Raw genomic sequence first — 22,564 nt, forward strand, 5'->3', positions numbered from 1 at the left:
TAATTATGTTTAAAAATAATAAAATTCTTCTTAAGAAAATTCAATTATTTTTATGCATCATAAAACTCATCGCAGAAGTTCAATTGTTTTTAAAACAATTTTAGTTGAATTTCTCGGAAAATGCAATTATTCTTAAAAATTTTATTAACATTCATAAAAAGAATTTAATTGTTTAAAATTTGATAATAAAATTCTTCATTAGAATTCAATTTTAAAAATAAATTCTTCTCCGAAATTCAGTTAATTTCAAAAATTTTAATTATCTTTGAAAATAATAAAATTTTTCTGTAAAATTCAATTATGTTCTAAATTTTGTTTAAATTCTCATCAAAATTTCAATTATTCGTTAATTCTTCAATTAAATATATATTATAATTATATATTTAATTGAAAAATTAACGAGTGATTGAATATTGTTAACAAATGGATTTGAAAATTGTCAGAGAACTTTTTCGAAAATTAATTTATTTAAAGAAGAATTATAGTTTAAAATTGTTGAAAATAATAATTGAATTAAAATGATGAAAATAATTTTGAAGAAATACAATATTCTTATAATATAAAATAATGATTTTATCAATTTGACATCTTGAATTATTATAAAACATGAAAAAATCGAAAAATGAAGATATTGATCGATATCTTCATGTTTTATAATTATGAAAATATTTAATTTTTAGTTTGAAGTGAAATGTTTTTTTATTTGACTCGGACTGGTTATATTTTTGTCAGTAATAATTGGTCCGTAAATGGTCCGTAATTTTTTATTTTCGGTCCGTAAAGTCCATATTTTAGAATAATTTCACTAGTTCGAGAGTTGCTGCTTGTTACTCTTATTTTTTTAGGTCACTGTTTACGTATCGGAAGTAAGTTATTAAAAAATTAAAAATTAGCAAATCTTGGCAAATATAAAGTTTCTAACTAAAAAGGAAAACAGAAAAGAAAAGTTTAAAGGTGAAGAGCTTTTAAACGTATACAAGAAGTTAAATGTTTGACTACATGGCTCACGAGATAATTAATCGATTACAGACATATTACTCTCGCCCAATATCTTACAAGAAGGCTGTGTGCTTTGATTCAAAAAGGGGCAATTTCATTACAGGCGGAAACTTAATTGACCGCGTAAGTTTCGTCCTCTCATTTTCGCAGCTTCCAAATCCAATCAGAGTGTATCAACAAAAGCGTTTTCAATGAAAGCGAGTTTGAAAACAGCGTTAAGCAAATTTACCGAGATATGATAAAGTTATGATAAAATGCGAAGACAAAAGCGATGGATATCCTGTTTCAGAAAATTAATCTTCGCGAATCGTCTGTATATAAAGGAAAACGGAAAAAAAATTTCAAAATACTTTCTTTCGCAAAGGAAAAAATTTCTTTAATTTGATTGCAGCGATAATGATACGTTAATATAAATTATCTATAAATATATTAAAATAGCCTGTCTTTCCCCGCGATATCAAAGTGATATATAATTATTAATTTCTCGAAATTGAAATTCAAAACGTTGGTAAAATTCTAAAAAAAAATTAGGCAAAACTAGTCAGGGATTTTTATTAAAGTACTGGAAAAAATTTAATTTTTAGGATTCATAAGAAAATTCTGAATTTTGTCGTCATTTTTGTTTGCCTCGTAAACTATGAAATTACCGCGAATTCTAATACAAAACCTTCAATTTTTTTCATTTCTGACAATAATTTCTTTTTAAATAACTTAAATCTTGAACAACTATCATAAAATAAATAAATTATTTAATGAATAATTTTACTTCAATATTACGAAATTATTTGAATTTTAAAATAGTTGCGTTTACAATTTTCACAAATAAATGAATTTCAAAAGGTTTTAATTTAAAATTTCAATTTTGAGTGAATTTAATAAAAAAAATTTAAAAATAATAAAATTCTTCTCCAAATTTCAATTATTTTCAAAAATCTTTATAAAATTCTAAGCAAACATTAAATTATTTTCATAAATAATAAAAATTTCACAGGAAGTCAACTATTTACGAATTTTTATAAATTCCTTCGCAATAATTCAATTATTTTCATAAATAATAAAATTTTTTACAGAGATTCAATTATTTTCATGAATAATAAAACTCATCGTAGAATTTCAATTATTTCCAGTACAATTTTATTTGAATTTCTAGAAAAATGTTATTATTTAAAAATTTGTTGATAAAATTCTTTATGAAAATTCCATTATAATTAGATTTTTCAAAAGAATTTAATTATTAAAAAAAAATTTAATAAAATTCTACGCAAAGTTTTAATTATTTTCATAAATAATAAAAATTTCACAGGGAATTCAATTATTTATACATTTTTTTTATAAATTAATTCGCAATAATTTCATTATTTTCGTAAATAATAATTTTTTTTGTAGAGAATTCAATTATTTTCATAAATAATAAAACTCATAGCAGAATTTCTAAATTATTTCTAATATTTCTAATTCCAATAATTTTTTTAAATTAATCGGAAAATGTATAATTATTTTTGAAACTTTTATTAAAATTCGTCGAAAGAATTCAATTATTTAAAAATTTGTTGATAAAATTCATTATGAGAATTTAATTTTAATAAACATTCAAATATTGAATAAATTATTTATTTTTGTATGTATTTAAATCATTGAATTCTCGTAGAATTTTCTTGTAAAAATTTATTTAAAAGTAAATTTTAGTTCAAGTTTTGGATAATAATTGAATATTTGGAGCGCTATTGCATGAATTTTTAGAAATAATTGAATTTTGAAAAGGTTTCAAATTAAAATCTTCGAAAATCTGAATTTTTCATACTTTTAACTAACAATTTTGTAGAATTAAATTTTTTAAAATAATCTAATTGAATTTTTTTTTTAATTATTTAAAGTTTTTATTTTCTAAATATTTAATTGAAGACTTTCCCAATAATTAAAATTTCGTATAATTGAATTATGAAGAAATGAATTTGAAAATTCTCTAGGTACTTTTGCAAAAATTATTAAAAAGAATTGATAATTGTTAATTTATTTCTTTTGAAGAATGTTAATAGAATTCTTGAAATTAATTACATTTTTCAAAAAATTTACTTAAAATTGTATTAAAAATTATTGAAATCCTGTGAAGAATTTTATTAGGTGTTTTTAAAAATAATTGAATTCTTGCAAAAAATTTTTGTAAATAATTTAATTTTTTTTTTAATTTTATTGAAATTTAAATTATTATAATAATATTTTTAAAAGTTATTGAATTACAAAAAAGTTTAAATTTGAATCTTTTGAAGAATTTTAATTCCTATGGGATGCAATAAATTATTTATTTTTTATATTTAAATAATTGAATTCTCATAGAATTTTCTTATAAAAATTTATTCAAAAATGAATTTTAGTTAAAGTTTTAGATTATTTTCAAAAGTAATAAAATTCTACGCAAACATTTAATTATTTTTATAAATAATAAAACTCATCGTAGAATTTAAATTGTTTTTAATACAATTTTAATCAAATTTCTCAAAAAATGTAGTTATTTTTAAAAAATTTTATAAAATTCGTCGAAGAATTCAATTCGTTAAAAATATGTTGATAAAATTCTTTATGTAAATTCTTCAAGAAATATTCAATTATTGAATAAATTATTTATTTATTTTTATTTAAATAATTTAATTTTCGTAGAGTTTTCCAATAAAAATTGATTTAAAAATAAATTTCAGTTAAAGTTAATTTAGATAATAATTGAATAGTTAGAGCTTTGTAGGATAAATTTTCAAAACTAATTAAATTTTGAAAAGGTTTCAAATTAAAATCTTTGAAATTCTTTGAATCTTTCTTTCTGAATTTTTTATATTTTTAATTAACAATTTTTTAGAATTAATAAATTTCTTAAAAAAGTTTAATTCCAAATTTTTTAAAAATTATTTGATGTTTTTTATTTTCTAAAATACATTTAATTCAAGAATTGTAAACAAGTGATTTATTTAAAAAAGAAATTATTAATGTTTTGGAATAATTTTACAATTAACGAAATTCATAAATAAATATAATAGATTTATGCATTTATTTAGTAAATGTAAATTTACTAAATAAATATTTTCTTTAGTTTCTAATAATTTTTTAAGTGAATCAGAATATTCTTCAGGGTTAGGGAAAAAGTCAAAATCAGTCAGGAAAAAGTCTGGAAATCAGGGAAAAGGTAGGGGAAAAAAAATAATTTTTTGTGGAAACCCTGAAAAATTTAGAAATAGTAACCCAAAGATAGAAATGCATCTGTCATATATATCAATATATATATCGAGTATCTATTATTTTGACAAGGAAATTTATAGTTGAAATCTATAAAATCGAAAATTGCTGTCACTGCAAAATGGCGGGGGAAAAAAATATATATTTTTTTACGCTACCGTTAAATAAATGATCTCTTTGGCATCTTTTACGAGAGGACGCTCGTAAAAAGCTCTAGGCAAACGTCCCATAGTCTCGTTACGTCTTGCGATTTTCTAGAGCATTTTTCTGTGTACTATCTATATCTAGACACACTATATATACTTTGTGTGTCAAACTGAATTTACAGTTCTCCCTCATATGTATATAAATTCCCTATTATCGATTTTCATTCATAATAAGAAGCCGTCTCGGATTTATATAAAAAAAAAGAAAGAAATCCCTTTTATATATAAAGAATAATATATTGGTATATAATTTGTTTTTTTTAGATCATGTAAACTTTTTACGACTTCCGCATTTTCTCGATTTTTCTTTTTATCTCTTCTTTTTTCTTCTCTCGCCCCTTATCTCTTTCCCTCGTCTCTTTTTTTTTTCTCCCTTATTCTCGCGACACTGCGAAAAATTTTCCTAGAATTCTTGAGTTGGAGGAGAGAGAAGGTAATAAAAGAACCCAAGTAAGAATATCAGCTTTTATATATATGCGATTCTGACATATTTTGTGTGCTCATATAACATCCCCGATATATTTATGTTGTTGGGATGAAATGTCACTTTGAACCAGAAGCGAAAAGAAGTTTAATTTCTTTTAATTCCGGATATTTTTCTTTGTATCTTGGAAAGCAATTTAAGAATTTAATTTTAATGACTTGATGGTGTATTTATACACTGAAGGAAAGAAGTTATTAAATTTTTTAAAAGGATTTTTCGATTTAGAGACAATGTACTTGTTAGGTGGAGAAAAAAGTTAGTTGTTTTAGCTGACATTTAATTAAGTTTCAGAGAACTGAACGTTCAGATGAAAAAATTAATATTTTTCAATACAAGTATTTTTCAAAAAATAACTGCAATAAAAGTCAAAAACATAAATTAAACAATTTAAAACTATATAAATTATTTTTAATAAGTGAAGCAATATTATTCAAGTTGCTACATGTCAGGGAAGTCAGGTAAAGTAGAATTGGACAATAAAATCAGAGAATTATAGTCAGGGTTTTTTTTAAGGACTGGAAAAAATTAAGTTTTTAGAATTCATAAGAAAATTCTGAATTTTTGTCTTTTTTGTTGACTTTTAATTTTTTCTATTTGTGACAATAATTTCTTTTCAAATAACGTAATTCTTAAAGTACTATCATAAAATCATTACTTATAAATTCAATTCAGATAGAAATTCAATTATTTTCAAAAGTAATAAAATCATCGTTAAAATTTCAGTTGTAAACAATGTTTGTACTAAAAATTGTTAGTAAGCCGAAGCTAAAGTTCGCTCAAAAATAATTTTTCATCTTCTGCTGATTATCGGCTGTGGTTACTTTTTCTGAATTGTGAATTAAGTTAATTTTTATGACCCAGATATTAATTGGAATTTTTCTAACCATAGTTTGGGACCAGCAAAAAATTTTGTGACTAAAAATTGTTAATAAGCAGAAGCTAAAGTTTGCTCAAAAATAATTTTTCATCTTCTGCTGATTATAGGCTGTGTGGTTACTTTTTATGAATTGTGAATTAAATTAATTTTTATGACCCAGATATTAATTGGACTTGTTCTAGCAATAGTTTGGGACCAGTAATTTTTCATGTTTTTAATTTATTTAAATTTTCTTTCGCCGTAAAAAGAATATGGAAAATATGTGAAATTTCTATAAATTCTAGGAAAATTCAATTTTCTTGGTGTCTAGCGATCTTTAAAAATCTTCGAAACCTTTAATTCTCCTTGAATTTTTCTCACTTTCAAAACTTGGAAATTCAATGAATTTTAAGGGCATATCAAAGTCGTTCAGATTTTTACATGAAGGTTCAATGGAAAATCTGTCATAACTTTGACATGACCTTAAAATAAAATCTTGAATTTCTTTCTCTTTCTGTCAATAATGGAATTTTTTTTAAAATAAATAAATTTTTTAAATTTAATTTTTCTTTTATCTTTTTAAGTAATTAAATTCTTGAAAAAGTTTCACAAAATTAGTGTCTTTAAAGTTTTTAAACTTTCAAGTGAAGAAAAATTTTTCTATTACTTTTTTTATTCAGAAAGAAAATAAAGTTTTGGTGTAAATTCTTAAATTGGAAAATATAGTTCTATAAAATTCGATAGAACTGTTTTAATTCACTGTAATAATAAATTCATTCAATTAGTTGATTTTTGGGTTTATTTTATATATATAGTATTATTTGACAAAGATTTTGAAAAGTTTCTTAATAATCGAATGACCTCATATAGTTTCGAAAGGCTCTTATAAATCTTGACCAGCATATGAGCAATATCACTCGACACGGTTGCAGGGATTGTGATTAGCCCTCGTAACCTCATGTATTATTTACGATATTAAACTAACTTCCTCTTCCTCTGCTCAACACTGGAAACCTTTATATTCTTGTAAAAACAATAAATTGCCCCATTTCCGATTTAAAAGTTCCTTTTCCTGTATTTTAACCCATTCAGGATACATGGATTTCAAGCAGGAACAATCAAGATTTAGTTTGCTAATAACTAGGCCGTAACGAAATTAGATTATGAGATGTTTTTTTTTTCCTTTCATGTCTTAAGTTACAAATCTGATTGCAATCAAAATACATTCATTGACGTAAATGCCAATAGACGTCAATTCAATTTCCTGCTCCTAATTTATTAACATTGTTTATTTATAGTATATTTCATTCAATTAAAATGTCGATTAAGTAGTTTGGTGTTATTAAATTAATACCTACAATTCGAAAGCGGAAATTCGGAGGGGGAGATGTAGAAAGAAAAGTTATTTGTTGGATTGGAAATTTTTAAATGTTTTGAAGTTCAATTGAAAATTTCAAGAAAGAAATTTATTAAACAGATTAATTCTAAACTAAATGAAATTACATGAAATGTAAAGAAATTTTGAAATTACAAGAAATTTTTTTAATTTTTCCATTTTCAGGAATTTTAATCAAATTTATTGCAAAACTCAATTATTTTCATAAATAATAATATTCATCACAAGAAAATCAATTATTTTCAAAATTAATAACATTCTACGCAGAAGTTCAATTATTTTCGAAAAATCTGAAAAAATTGTCAACATTTCAATTATCTTGATATCTTCATAAATAAATAGCAAAATTCAATTATTTTCAAGAATTTTAATAAAATTCATTGCAAAATTCAATTATTTTTAAAAAAATTTCTTAATTTAATGATTTTCAATATTTTAATAAAATTTCTCAAAAGAATTCAATTATTAAACAAAAATTTTGATAAAATTCTACACACAAATTGAATTATTTTCCAAAAAAAAAAATTTCACAGGAATTCAATTATTTAAAAAAATAGAATTTGCATAAATTTTTTTGAAAAAATAAATTTTTTTAAAATTTGGCATTAAATTCTTTGCAGTAATTCAATTATTTTCAAAAATAACAATATTCGTCACAAGAAAATCAATTATTTTCATAAATAACAATATTCATTACAAGAAAATCAATTATTTTCATAAATAACAATATTCACCACAAGAATTCAATTATTTTCAAATTTAATAACATTCTTCGCAGAAATTCAATTATTTTCAAAAAATCAAAAAAAATTGTCAACATTTCAATTATCTTGATATCTTCATAAATAAATAGCAAAATTCAATTATTTTCAAGGATTTTAATAAAATTCATTGCAAAATTCAATTATTTAAAAAAAAATTTCTTAATTCAATGATTTTCAATATTTTAATAAAATTTCTCAAAAGAATTCAATTATTATTAAACAAAAATTTTGATAAAATTCTACACACAAATTCAATTATTTTCCAAAAAAAAATTTCACAGGAATTCAATTATTTAAAAAAATAGAATTTGCATAAATTTTTTTGAAAAAATCAATTTTTTTTTTAAATTTGGCATTAAATTCTTTGCAGTAATTCAATTATTTTCATAAATAACAATATTCGTCACAAGAAAATCAATTATTTTCAAAATTAATAACATTCTTCGCAGAAATTCAATTATTTTCAAAAAATCTAAAAAAAAATTGTCAACATTTCAATTATCTTGATATCATCATAAATGAATAGCAAAATTCTTCGACAAAAATTTAATTATTTTCTGAAATTTAAAAAAAAATTCATTGCAAAATTCAATTATTTTAAAACTTTTTTTTCTTAATTCAATTATTTTCAATATTCTACTATTTTAATATAATCCCTCAAAAGAATATTCAATTATTAAACAAAAATTTAGATAAAATTCTACACACAAATTCAATTATTTAAAAAAAAGAATTCACAGGAATTCAATTATTTAAAATAGTATTTGCATAAATTTTTTTTGAAAAAAGTCAATTGTTTGAAATTTATAAAAATTTTCCAAATAATTTAATTATTTTCATAAATAATAAAACTTATTGTAAAATTTCAATTATTTTTAATAAAATTTTAATCAAATTACTAGAGAAATATAATTATTTTTAAGAATGCTTTATTAAAACTCGTCGAAATAAATCAATTATTCAAACATTGTCGCCAAAATTATTTATGAGAATTGAATTTTAAAACGTTCAATTATTCCATAAATTATTTATTTTTGTATTTAAATAATTGAATTTTCGTATAGAATTTTCTAATAAAAATTGATTTGAGAATAAATTTCAGTTAAATTTTTATAGATAATTAATGAATATTAAAAGAATTATAGCATGAATTTTTAGAAATAGTAATTAAAAATCATTCTTCTCTAAAATTCAATCATTTTTAAAAAATTTTCAATATCTACTATTTTAATAAAATTTTCCAAAGCAAGTCAATTATTTAAAAAGAAATTTAATAAAATTCTACGCAAACATTTAATTATTTTCATAAAATAATAAACAATTCACAGGAATTCAATTATTTACAAATTTTTATAAATTTCTTCGCAATAATTCAATTATTTTCATAAATAATAAAACTCATTGCAAAATTTCAATTATTTTTAATACATTTATTTAAAAATTCGTTGCTACAATACTTTATGAGAATTCATTTTTGAGAAACATTCAATTATTGAATAAATTATTTTTTTTATTACAAGTTATTACACGTTGTATATTTAAATAATTGAATTTTCGTAGAATTTTCTAATTAAAATTTGATTTAAAAATTAATTTTAGTTAAAGTTTTAGATAATAATTGGATTTTGTAGAAATTACTAATAATTGCAATTTTTTTTAGAAATAATTGAATTTTGTCAAGGTTTCAAATTAAAATCTTTGAAAATCTGAATTCTTATAAATATAAAATAATGGTTTTTATTATACTCTGTCATCTTTAATTATTATAAAACATGAAGAAATTAATCACTCCGAGTCGAAGACTCGGAATTTCGAAAAGGTTTTAATTTGAATGTTTTGACGAATTTTAATTCTTACAGAAAAATAATAATGATTAAATATTTATTTAAAAAAAATGTTATTGATGTTTTCGGATAATTTTACAATGAAAGAAATTCGTTTTAAATTTCAATTAGGATTTTCCTTTTTTGATGATCCTCAAGTTTCGAACGTTCAAATAAACGAAAAAAAAAAAAAAAAAAAAAAAAAAAAATATATATATATATATATATATACAGTACGAAAACCTACCACGTCAGTCATATCCCATGAGTGGGAGTGAGACAGACTTATGCGATTCCCATACTTTCCTATGACTGACGGATAGCTTTTCTTACTGTATATATAAATTAAAAAAAAAAATAAAATAAAATAAAAAATTAAAATAAAAAAAAATAAATAAATAAATAATAAATAATAATAAATAAATTAAAAATATTTTCATAAATTACTGATTCGAATAAAAATTTAAAACTTAGATTCTACGTTTAAAAACTTAAAAAATTAATTTTTTTGATGATAGTTACTCAAAATTATTGTCATAAAAATTGAATTTGAAGAAGAAATAAATAAATTTCGTTCATTTGAACATTGAAAACTGTAGGAGCATCATTTTTGGCTAGTAATTTTTAAAAACACTCAAGTTGAAAAAAATTTGGTTTATTTGAACTTTGAAAGCTTTAGGGATATATTTTCATTAAGAGTGAACAAGTTTTTTTTTTCTTTTTAGTAACTTTTGACTAAATGAGCAACTTGAGAATTATTATTGTTTTCCCTCCGAAAATTACGCACCATTAGGTATAGGTCATGAGAGTTTTGCACGTGATGTATATAATATATGTTTGAAACCAGGTGCAGGAGAACTCACGCACTGGCTATAATTCAGAAAGGGGTCTCTCTCTTTCTATATAGAGCTCTAATTATCTGAATCGGTTTAGCGATCCAGCACTTGACCTCTCTGGTCAAACTATCTAAATATACTTATTTCTCATGCTCAATTGACATAAATAGTTTAATATACTCCTCACAATGTGAAATTAAAAGTAATTAAACTGATTAAACTTGTTAATATATATAATCCTTTCAATTTGTCCGTCAATTTTTTTATACCCGACTCGACAGCTCAAATCTTATTTTTTTAAATTAATTTTACTAATTTGTAGTTTTTTACTAAAACCGTAACAGGTCTTGGAGTAAACGAATTTTTTCTTATATTTTTTACCTTATTTACTACTCTGTTCAATTAACCTGATCCTTCCAATTATTCTTCCAATTTATTATTCTTATCGACAAAAATATTATCAAAAATTACTGATTATTAAAAATCAAAAAAGTGAATTAAACACTTTAGAACTTTATAAATTATTTAACACTTTGTTTAGTGTTAAATAATTTATATATATAATGATAATCAAATTTTGATAAATAAATACACTCGGAAGAAAGTATTTTTGTTAACTCGGTTTCTTAAACTCGTTCCGTTTCATTCAAAATATATTTTTTTTAAACAAGAAAATCGTTTTTTGCTACAAAGAAAATTTTTCGCCATTCATCCTAACGTTCCAAACTTGAAACATAATTTTCTTTGTGAAAAGTATTTTTAAAATTTAAAGTCATCGACAATTTTTAAATTATCTTTCGAATATGGGAATTTTATATTATTTACATCAGTTTAATTGTCTTTATAGTGGTTTTGAAAAAAAATTCCGTATCTCGAATTGCTATTACTTTTCGTTTCTCAGTAAGTTTTCCCTCTTGAATAATAATTTCAAAGAGAGGAATGTTAAATTGATGATGTAATGGACGAGAATATTGTTAGAGAGGACATTCATCAGTAACGTCGACGAACAAGAGGGAAGAGAAAAACTGAATAAATTATTGGAAAGTTTCTTATGTAATGCATTAAAAGTTAAAGAGTTTCATATCAATGACAATTTTAATTTTTTGTTTTGTTTTAAATACTGCAAAATTCACATGACTATGCGGACTCTCTTGATAAAAATTTCTTTTATCTCTCTTCATATTTAATCCTATTAATGAGATTAGAATCATTAAAAACGAATTTTTCATTTAATATTTATAAAAGATAAATCCATACTTTTTTTCTTTTTAAAAATTAAAAATTTCTCTCAATGATAATTATCCGGTTCAAAAGGTTTTAATTTAAAATTTTATAAAATATTTCAATTTTGAATGAATTTAATTAGAAATTGTAAACAACTTAGATTTTTGAAAAATTTTAATACAATTCAAATTCTTCTGAAATTAGTTAAATTCTTTAATATACATATTTAATTAAACAAAAAGTAATAGATCTATAGAAGAATTTTAGTTAAAAATACTAAAAACAATTTGAATTTTGGAGAAGTTACAAATGATTGCAGAAATTCAATTATTTTCAAAAGTAATAAAATTATCGTCAAAATTTCAATAAAAATTATTATTAAATTATTATTTTCAATAAATAATAAAATTCTTTTGCAAAGTTCAATTTATTTTCAAAAATTTTTCTCAATTCAATGGTTTTTAATATATTTTATTCTTCACAATAATTCAATTATTTTCATAAATAATAAAACAAATCGCAGAGTTTCAATTATTTTTAGTACAATTTTTTTTTTAAATTTATCGAAAAAATTCTGTTATATAAAAGTTTTTTCATAAATTTTGTGTGACAATTCAACTTTAAGAAACATTCAATTATTCAATAAATTATTTATTTTTGTATTTAAATAATTAAATTTTCGAAGAATTTTCTAATTAAAATTGATGTAAAAATTAATGTCATTTAAAGTTTTAGATAATAATTGGATTTTGGAAAAATTACTACTAATTGCAATTTTGAGAAATAGTAATTAAAAATAATTCTTCTCTAAAATTCAATTATTTTCAAAAATTTTCAATATCTACTATTTTATTAAAATTTTCCAAAAGAATTCAATTATTTAACAAAATTTTAATACAATTCTACGCAAACATTTAATTATTTTGATAAATAATAAACATTTCACGGGAATTTAATTATTTACAAATTTTTATAAATTTCTTCGCAATAATTCAATTATTTTCATAAATAATAAATTTATTTTTAGGAACTCAATTATTTTCATAAATAGTAATTTTTTTAGAAACTCAAATTATTTTTATAAATTAATAAAACTCATCGCAGAATTTCAATTATTTTGTAAAACAATTTTAATCGAATTTCTCGGAAAATGTAATTATTCTTAAAAATTGTATTAAAAATCGTAGAAAGAATTCAATTATTTAAAAATTTGTTGATAAAATTTTTTATGAGAATTCAATTTTGAGAAACATTCAATTATTCAATAAATTATTTTTTTTGTATTGAAATAATTGAATTCTCGTAGAATTTTCTAATAAAAAATTGATATAAAAATGAATTTCAGTTAAATTTTTAGACAATAATTCAATATTAAAAGCATTATAACATACATTTTTAGAAATAATTGAATTTCGAAAATTCAATTTTTTTCAAATGTAATAAAATACACTTCATAGCAATTCAATTATGTTGAAAAATTTTAAAAAAAGTCTTTAAAATTTCAATTGTCTTTATAAATTATCCAGTTTTTCTATTAAATTCAATTATTTTTAAAAATTTCCCTCAATTTAATGATTTTCAATATCTACTGTTTTAATAAAAATTTCTTCGCAATTATTCTATTATTTTCACTTTCATAAATAATAAAACTCATTGTTGAGTTTAAATTATTTTTAACACAATTTTAATCGAATTCCTAGAAAAATGTGATTGTTCTTAAAAATTTTATTAAAATTCGTCAAAGGAATTTAATTATTTAAATTTTTTTTGATAAAATTCTTTATGAGAATTCAATTATAATAAATATTTAATAATTCAATAAATTATTTTTTTGTATTTAAATAATTGAATTAGTAGAATTTTATAATAAAAATTTATTTAAAAATGTATTTTAGTTTTTAGAAATAATTTAATTTTGAAAAGGTTTCAAATTAAAATCTTTGAAAATTTGAATTTTTCATAATTTAACTAACAATTCTGTAGAATTAATGGTTTTGGAAAAGTTTAATTGATTTTTTTTTTTTTTTTGAAATTTGAATTCATTATTTTTTATTGAGATTTAATTAAAGAATTTACGAATAATGAGAATTTCGTAAAATTGAATTGTGAACAAGTGAATTTGAAAATTTTCAAAGAACTTTTACAAAAATTATATTATAAATATTTGACTTAAAGAAGAATTTTAGTTAAAAATTGTAGAAAATAATAATAATTGAATTGGAATGATAAAAATAATTTTGAAATAGTTACAGTAACAATATTCTTATAATATAAAAATAATGATTTTATCACTCGATCATCTTTAATTATTATAAATTGTTGAATTTCAAAAAGGTTTGAATTTGAAAAATTTTGTCTGGAAATCAGAGAAAAGTCAGGGAAAAACAAAATTAAATTTTTGTGACAGCCCTGCATTAACATCGTTTATCATAGTTCAGAACTTAATGAAAATTAAATAAATTTCTTTCTTTTGAAAGTTGAAAACTTTGATATCATTAAATTTTTAGGATTTTTCATTTTCACTTTTCACTTTCATTTCAAATAAAACTGAAATAAAACTAAAAAGTAGTTCAATGTTTATTGAGTCTTAAAAACTTTTTTTTTGTACGTTTGTACGAAGGCTATTTTCATCGATTTAATTCTGGTCGACGTATGTTATGTGCACAGTACGTGTTAAGTATAACAGTAGCTTTATGGACCATAATGACGTCAACGGTGTTCAATCAAAGTTTATATGCATTACCGATTCATCAGAGATTCTCATTCAATCTAATGATAATATAAAATTGAATCTTAAATTATTATTAGAATGAAGTTCAGTCGATATATAGTATAGACCACTCATTAATAATTCCCTTTGGAATTTTGTCACATTAACTTTTATAATTTTATTGCTCTTCCACTTCACAATTTCCAATTACTGAACTTTCCCGCACCAACATTAATTTTCCTCCTTTTCCTCCCCCCGTACAACCTTTTTTTCTCTTCTTCGCTTTCTTTTTTTTTTTTTTTCTCTGAAAGAAATACTGTAAAGGGAAATTAAATACTGGAAAAAAGATCTTTCGAGGTCTTCAGAAAATTCCCTTTGGTACGATGTTATTTATAAGAAAACCTTTCGTTTAGAAAGAAATTACAAGTACAAATTTAATGTTTAAAGGGAAAAATTAAATTCAATATTTATATAAGAGTTTTTTCCCTCATTTCTCTTTTATATATTGTAGAGAAGAAGTAAAATTTACACTTTTGTAAAGAAAATATTTTCAATTTTTGTAAACAGATGGAAAAAGCATATTTGTTTGCAACAAAGTAATCGTTTTCTTTAAAATTACTTTTTAAATTATAGATCAAGTTTGTTTGAATAGAAGAAAATGTTAATTGCTTTTATAGGAAAAAAATATTCGTAAAATTTAATTATTTCTAAAAATTACAACTGTAATTCACTACTTCTAAAATTAAATTATTTTCTACAATTTTTGACTAAAATTTTTCCATAAATTTTTAGTATTTGTAAGTTTTTTAAAAATTCAATTATTTATTTAAAAAAAAATTTTTTTCAATTAAAGTTTACGCTACTTACGTCCATCGCTTGAAAATTTTTCAATTAATTATTTTTGGAAATTCAATTCTCTCGAAGAAAGTTCAATTATAATTTTTTAAAATTTCCAAATTTAATTAGATTTTCAATGCTTCAGTAATTTTGCTAAATTATTTTAAATATGCTTATTGTTATTTATTTTTCCCAAGCACGAATTTCAAGTTAAAAAATTTCTTTTTTTTTTATTTCAATTTTAAATCTTCTGAAAATTAATTAGTTTTCTAAAAATGAAATTCATAGAAGAATTTTAGTTAAAAGCACTTTAGAAATTCTCATAAATAATAAAAATTTCACAGGAATTCAATTATTTACAAACTTTTTTTATTATTAAATTATTTTCAAAGATTTTAATGAAATTCTTTGTAACAATTCAATTTTTTTCAAAATAATTTTAATAAAATTCTTCATAGAAATTAAATTAATTTGAAAAATTTCTTAAAATTCAATTATTTTCAATGTCTATTATTTCAATAAAATTTCACAAAAGAATTCAATTGTTTAAAAAGAAATTTTAATAAAATTTGTCTCAAGAATTCAATTTTTTTTAAAAATAATATAATTCTTCACAGAAATTCAATTATTTTCAAAAATTAACAAAAATTCTCGTCAAAATTTCAATTATCTTTATAAATAATAAAAATTTTCTTCCGAAATTCAATTATTTTCAAAAAATTTTAATAAAATTCTTGGCATACTTTTAATTATTTTTAATACAATTTTCATCAAATTTTTCGAAAAATGTATTCTAAAAAAAATTAATTAAAATTTGTCAAGAGAATTCGATTATTTAAAAATTTATAGATAAAATTCTTTATGAGAATTCAATTTTAAGAAACATGCAATTATTCAAAAAATTGTTATTTTTGTATTTAAATAATTGAATTCTAGTAGAATTTTCTAATAGAAATTGATTTAAAAGCGAATTTCAGTTAAAATTTGTTGCATAATAATTGAATATTTTTGTAAACAGATGGATTTGAAAATTGTCAGAAAACTTTTTCGAAAATTAATTCATTTAAAGAAGAATTTTAGTTAAAAATTGTTGAAAATAATAATTGAATTAAAATAATCGATATCTTCATGTTTTAAAATTATGAAAAAATTTAATTTTTAGTTTGAAGAAAAAAGTTTTTTAATTTGACTCAGTTAAAATTTTAAATTATAATTGAATTTTAAAAGCATGAGAACGTAAATTTTTAGAAATAATTGAATTTTGAAAAAGGTTCTGATTAAAATTTCTGAAAATTTGAATTTTGCATATTTTTAACTAACAATTCTGTGAAATTAATTTTTCTTGAGAAACTTTAACTGCGGATTTTTTTTTGAAATTATTTAAAGTTTTTATTTTCTAATTATATTTAATTGAATATTTTACAAATAATTGAAATTTTCTAAAATTAAACTGTAAACAAAAGGATTTGAAAATTCTCAAAGAACTTTTTTAAAAATTATTTTTAAAAAATTGATTTAAAGAAGAATTTGAATTGAAAATTTTAGTAATGAATAATCGAAATAATGAAAATAATTTTTGAAGAATATTTTTATATCCTAAAAGTCAAGAAAAAGCCAAATTAAATTTTTGTGGCCACCCTGTTTTAGTAATTTTACTAAATGATTTTAAATATTCTTATTGTTATTTATTTTTTCCCAAGGATTTAAATTTATAAAAAATTCAATTTCAAATCTTCTGAAAATTACTTATAGTTAATTGAAACTCTAATTATTCCAAAATTCATATGTTTTTTTTAAATTTTTTAACTAAAATTCTTCTTAAAATTAATTATTTTTAAATATGAAGTCAGTTAATTTAAAAATAAGAAATAAAGATTAAGAAATAATAATAAATTAAGAACCAAATTTCTTAAAATTCAACATTTTTTCTTCTGTTTTATGGCATTTAGCTTCATTATTTTTGGGCTTTTCAAAAACACTTTACTTATTTAATAGACTCTATCCTTTAATAAAAAATCTAAAATTATCGAAAATCATCAAAAATTCGAAAAACCGAATTTCTTAAAATTCAACATTTTTTCTTCTCTTTTATGGCATTTAGCTTCATTATTTTTGTGCTCTTCAAAAACACTTTACTTATTTAATAGTCTCCACCTTTTGGTAAAAAATCTAAAATTATGGAAAATTAGCAAAAATTCAAAAAACCGAATTTCTTAAAATTCAATATTTTTTCTACTGTTTTATGGCATTTAGCTTCATTATTTTTGGGCTCTTCAAAAACACTTTACTTATTTAATAGACTCCACTCTTTGGTTAAAAATTTAAAATTATTTAAAATTATCAAAAATTCGAAAAACCGAATTTCTTAAAATTCAACATTTTTTCTTCTATTTAATGGCATTTAGCTTCATTATTTTTGTGCTCTTCAAAAACACTTTACTTATTTAATAGACTCCACTCTTTGGTAAAAAATCTAAAAATATCAAAAATTCAAAAATCCGAATTTCTTAAAATTCAACATTTTTTCTTCTCTTTTATGGCATTTAGCTTCATTATTTTTGTGCTCTTCAAAAACACTTTACTTATTTAATAGACTCCACTCTTTGGTTAAAAATTTAAAATTATTTAAAATTATCAAAAATTCGAAAAACCGAATTTCTTAAAATTCAACATTTTTTCTTCTATTTAATGGCATTTAGCTTCATTATTTTTGTGCTCTTCAAAAACACTTTACTTATTTAATTCCCCCCCCCCCCCTGGGTAAAAAATCTAAAATTATGGAAAATTAGCAAAAATTCAAAAAACCGAATTTCTTAAAATTCAACATTTTTTCTACTGTTTTATGGCATTTAGCTTTATTATTTTTGGGCTCTTCAAAAACACTTTACTTATTTAATAGACTCCACTCTTTGGTTAAAAATCTAAAATTATGGAAAATTAGCAAAAATTCAAAAAACCGAATTTCTTAAAATTCAACATTTTTTCTACTGTTTTATGGCATTTAGCTTTATTATTTTTGGTCTCTTCAAAAACACTTTACTTATTTAATAGACTCCACTCTTTGGTTAAAAATTTAAAATTATTTAAAATTATCAAAAATTCGAAAAACCGAATTTCTTAAAATTCAACATTTTTTCTTCTATTTAATGGCATTTAGCTTCATTATTTTTGTGCTTTTCAAAAACACTTTACTTATTTAATAGTCTCCACCTTTTGGTAAAAAATCTAAAATTATGGAAAATTAGCAAAAATTCAAAAAACCGAAGTTCTTAAAATTCAACCAAGGAACTAGAATTTTTTTCTGCAATAAGTGAAAGAAAAATTGCATTTCATTATAATTAAATTAATTAAGTAGAAAAATGTCGAATTTTTTAAAAATATAGTCCAATAAATATGTCGAAAAAAAGTTATACTATCCAAGGCCTGTATTAATTTTTTAAAATTTCTTTAAGTATCTAAAATGTATTAAATTTCCAGTTTTTAATTTATCTTATTTTTCAATATTTAAATGATATTTGAATTATTCAATTAATATCTCGATTAATATTTACGTCAATATTTTTCATTTTTACTTTAAATCTGTTTTTAGTATTTAGTATTTTTGACGTTTAAAAAATATCGTTTTGCTTAATTTTGAAAATTGTTGAAAATTTTCTATAATATTTATTTAAAAAAACTGCCTTTGATAAAAAATATAAAGAGAAAATAAGCTCTTTATCGTCATTGGTAATTGAATTTTGAAAACAGAGGTATGAAATTTCAAATTGAAATCAAATCCCAAAGGTTTAATAGTGAGATTATCGGCATTAATAGTTTGACATTATGCATATGGGTTACACACGTCATCAATTACAGTCCTCTGGATGTTACAAATTATTGTAGGTATAGTATTATCGTGTTAAGAATGACGACCAGTTTGAAATTGACATTCATTTCTTGATTAACTCCGCAGTGTGAGTGTTCATCTCGCGAAACAAAGAGAAAGATTCGACGTTTTAGTATACAGTTGATTCTTTCGATACCATTTTTCTCGAAGAAACGTTTCTTGGACGACTAGGAGAAAACCTGTTTCGAAACACGTCGTCGACGTGAAGTGTCAGTTGTATATAACACTTAAAGTAGAGAGCTTAGATCCTAAAGTTTGTTTTTTTCTCTCTTTTCACTTGGCAAGCCCTTCGAGCCTCGCGACAGTGATCGATTTTGTGCGACACCTTGCCGGACGGTTCATTGAACGTTGTTGTCCATTCTGTTTATTCTTCTCGACTTGAACAAACAAAAAAGCAAAAAAAAAAGGAAAAATAGAAGAAGAACTGTTTTAAGCTATGCGCAAGGTACTAGGGTGAAAATTAATTTTGGCGTTTTGTTTTTTTTTCTGGGGACGGAAAAATAGTTTTTATAATAAATTCTTTTTTTGTTCTGCAAGCCAAGGATATGATTTTTTTTTTACTATTTTAAGAAAAGACAACTTTTTTAAAACTTTTTGCAAAAACTGCACCTTTACTAGAATTTTCAACATTCAAATGAACAAAAAATTTTTTCCTGTTTAAATATTTACAAAAATTGCTATACTGAATTAAAAAATAATGGAAATTTGTATTTATTTCGTTAACAATTAACTTTTAAATGTCAAAAAAATATATTTTTAATAAAATTATTATAAATAATTATTATAAATTAATATTAAATATCTGAATAAATATGTACTGTCATTGCGTGAAACTCGAAATTAAAAGTTTAATAATTGTTATATTATGGGTATATCACTACTTTAGTTATTCATTTATGGTCCTCTTTGGACTGCGGAGATATGTATTAAATAAATAAATAAATATTATTATAATTAGTATTATTATAAATAAATAATTAAATTAGAATAAATGTCAACTAAAATATCAGCGTTTATTTGAACGTTCAAAACTTTATTTTAAAAAAACTGCGGTCTTTTTCGACTTTTCTTATAAATTTTATTTTGCAACAAATAACACTTTTTTAAGTATAAAATGCATATTTCGATTATTAACGTACGGAAAATAATTATAGACTTTAGTGAAGATTACAACTTTTATCATCAACAATTAGAAGAAAAAAATGTATTTTTCACTTGAAAAACTATAAATTAGGAAAAAAAAAATTTTTTTCTCATTAACTGTTGATCAAGAAACTTTATAAAATAATATTTTAATAGACAATTAACAAAAATTTAAACAGCAAAATTATTGTTTTCTTCTAAAGTATTGGCAATAAAAGTTTTGAATTTTTCTATATGAATTTTACTACGATTTTACAAAGAAAAAAATAAATGAATATTCGAAAAATTCTTTTTGAATCACTTTTTGAGGAAAATTAAGTTTTCGAAATATACGATTAAAAAGTTTTTTAATAATTGAAATTTTTTGACGACCTTTAAATAGAAATTTTGAAAATAATTGAATTCGCCAAAATTTGTAAGGAAAATGTTCAAAATAAAAATTTGTAAATGAAAATTAATAAAAATTAACTTCAAAAACATTATTTAAATGCGATTAAAAAGTTTTTCAATGAATGAAATTTTGGAGAACTTTAAATGCAAATTTTGAAAATAATTGAATTCGCAAAAATTTGAAAGAAAAATATTCTAAATAAAAATTTGTAAATGAAAATTAATAAAAATTAACTTTAAAAATTTAATATAAATATACCATTAAAAAGTTTTTCAATGAATAAAATTTTGAAGAATTTTAAATGCAAATTTTGGAAATACTTGAATTTGTAAAAATTTGAAAGAAAAATATTAAAATAATTAAATATTAATATTATTATTATAAGAAAATATTTAAAATAAAAATTTGGAAATGAAAATTAATAAAAATTATATTAAAAAATTATGTCAAAACATTTCTAAAAAAAAGTAATTCGTAGGAATTTTCCATTATATTTTTTTAAAATTCAATTATCTTCAATTACATATTTCCAAAAATTCAAATATCTGTAAAAAAAATTATAAATTTTTTAGATAATCTAATTTCTTAGAATTATTATTAACATTTTGAAGAATTCAGTCATTTTCAAAATTTTTAATTAAAATTCCTCAAAAACTTGATTAATTTTTTAATTTGACAAAACTTGATTTAAGAAATTTAATTATTTTCGAAAAATCCAACTTTTTAGCTTTTTTTTTTAGCTTTTTTCCAAATATTTCAAGAAAAATTCACTTTTTTGGTTCAAAATTGTACTATTTCGATATTTATATTGTGAAAAAAATCTGATTGAAATTTTGAAGATTTTTAATTGCTAATTTTTTAAATCATTGATTTCTTTTCAAAATTTTGATGAAAATCTTCAAATTTCACAAACACAAATTTTGTGAGTTTGTTTATTATCAATTATAAAATTTAATTATCTGCAAAAAAGTAAATTAAATTTTAATAAAAATTATTTTTTAAACTTATTTTTTGAATTATTATTAAATTAATTATTTTTTCAATATTTTCCAAAAATATTTTATAAAGTTCAATTACCTACTTTCCAAAAATTTTACTAAAATTCATTTAGATTTACATTTTTTTACTCAACATTTATTTATTTGTAAAGTGTATTAGGTATATAATTAAAATATTTATTATCTTTAAATATTTAAAAATATGTAAAAAAAATACTTTAAGAATATTGTTATTATAATTTTTATAAAATCAATTATTTTCAATTTTTTTTAATATAAAAAAATATTTTCAATAAAACAATGAAGAGTTGCAGTTATACAATTATCATAATAAATAAATTAAATTTTTATGTTAAAATAATTGAATTCCAAACGAATTTTTAAAATATTGTTAAAAAATATTTGATTTTTAAAAAATTATAATACAAAATATAAGTATCTAGATATTTAAATTTTACAAGCGTTTCGGTTATATTTTTTAAAAATTATTATAATTTCTACAAGATTTAAAAGAGAGAATTTAATTTAAAAATTTTTAACTCTCTGTGGAAAATAAATAAGTATATTTAAATATTTATTTAAAAACATTACTTTTAATCTTTGAATAATTGAATTTAGAAACTAGTGAAAGATCCGCAGGAAAATAAAATATGAAATTTTCGTGACAACACTGAATGAAATAAATGACTTTTTCGACTCTTTTTTTTCGTATAATATTATCTTTAATCGACTAAAGTGTGACTTCTTTTTTGCGCCTTAAAGTCGATTCTCGGTTATTTTTAAAATACG

General features: G+C 20.7%; 1 protein-coding gene across 3 annotated transcripts in view; it reads left to right on the forward strand.

Annotated features, from left to right (window-relative positions):
• Positions 1–22,564, forward strand: part of LOC122509895 (beta-arrestin-1) — a 91,523-nt gene that overhangs the window by 33,689 nt on the left and 35,270 nt on the right. The gene's annotated exons all lie outside the window — the stretch shown is intronic.

Source organism: Leptopilina heterotoma, unplaced genomic scaffold (genome assembly GCF_015476425.1).
Source record: "Leptopilina heterotoma isolate Lh14 unplaced genomic scaffold, ASM1547642v1 Lhet_64, whole genome shotgun sequence".
NCBI classification, from domain to species: Eukaryota; Metazoa; Arthropoda; class Insecta; order Hymenoptera; family Figitidae; genus Leptopilina; species Leptopilina heterotoma.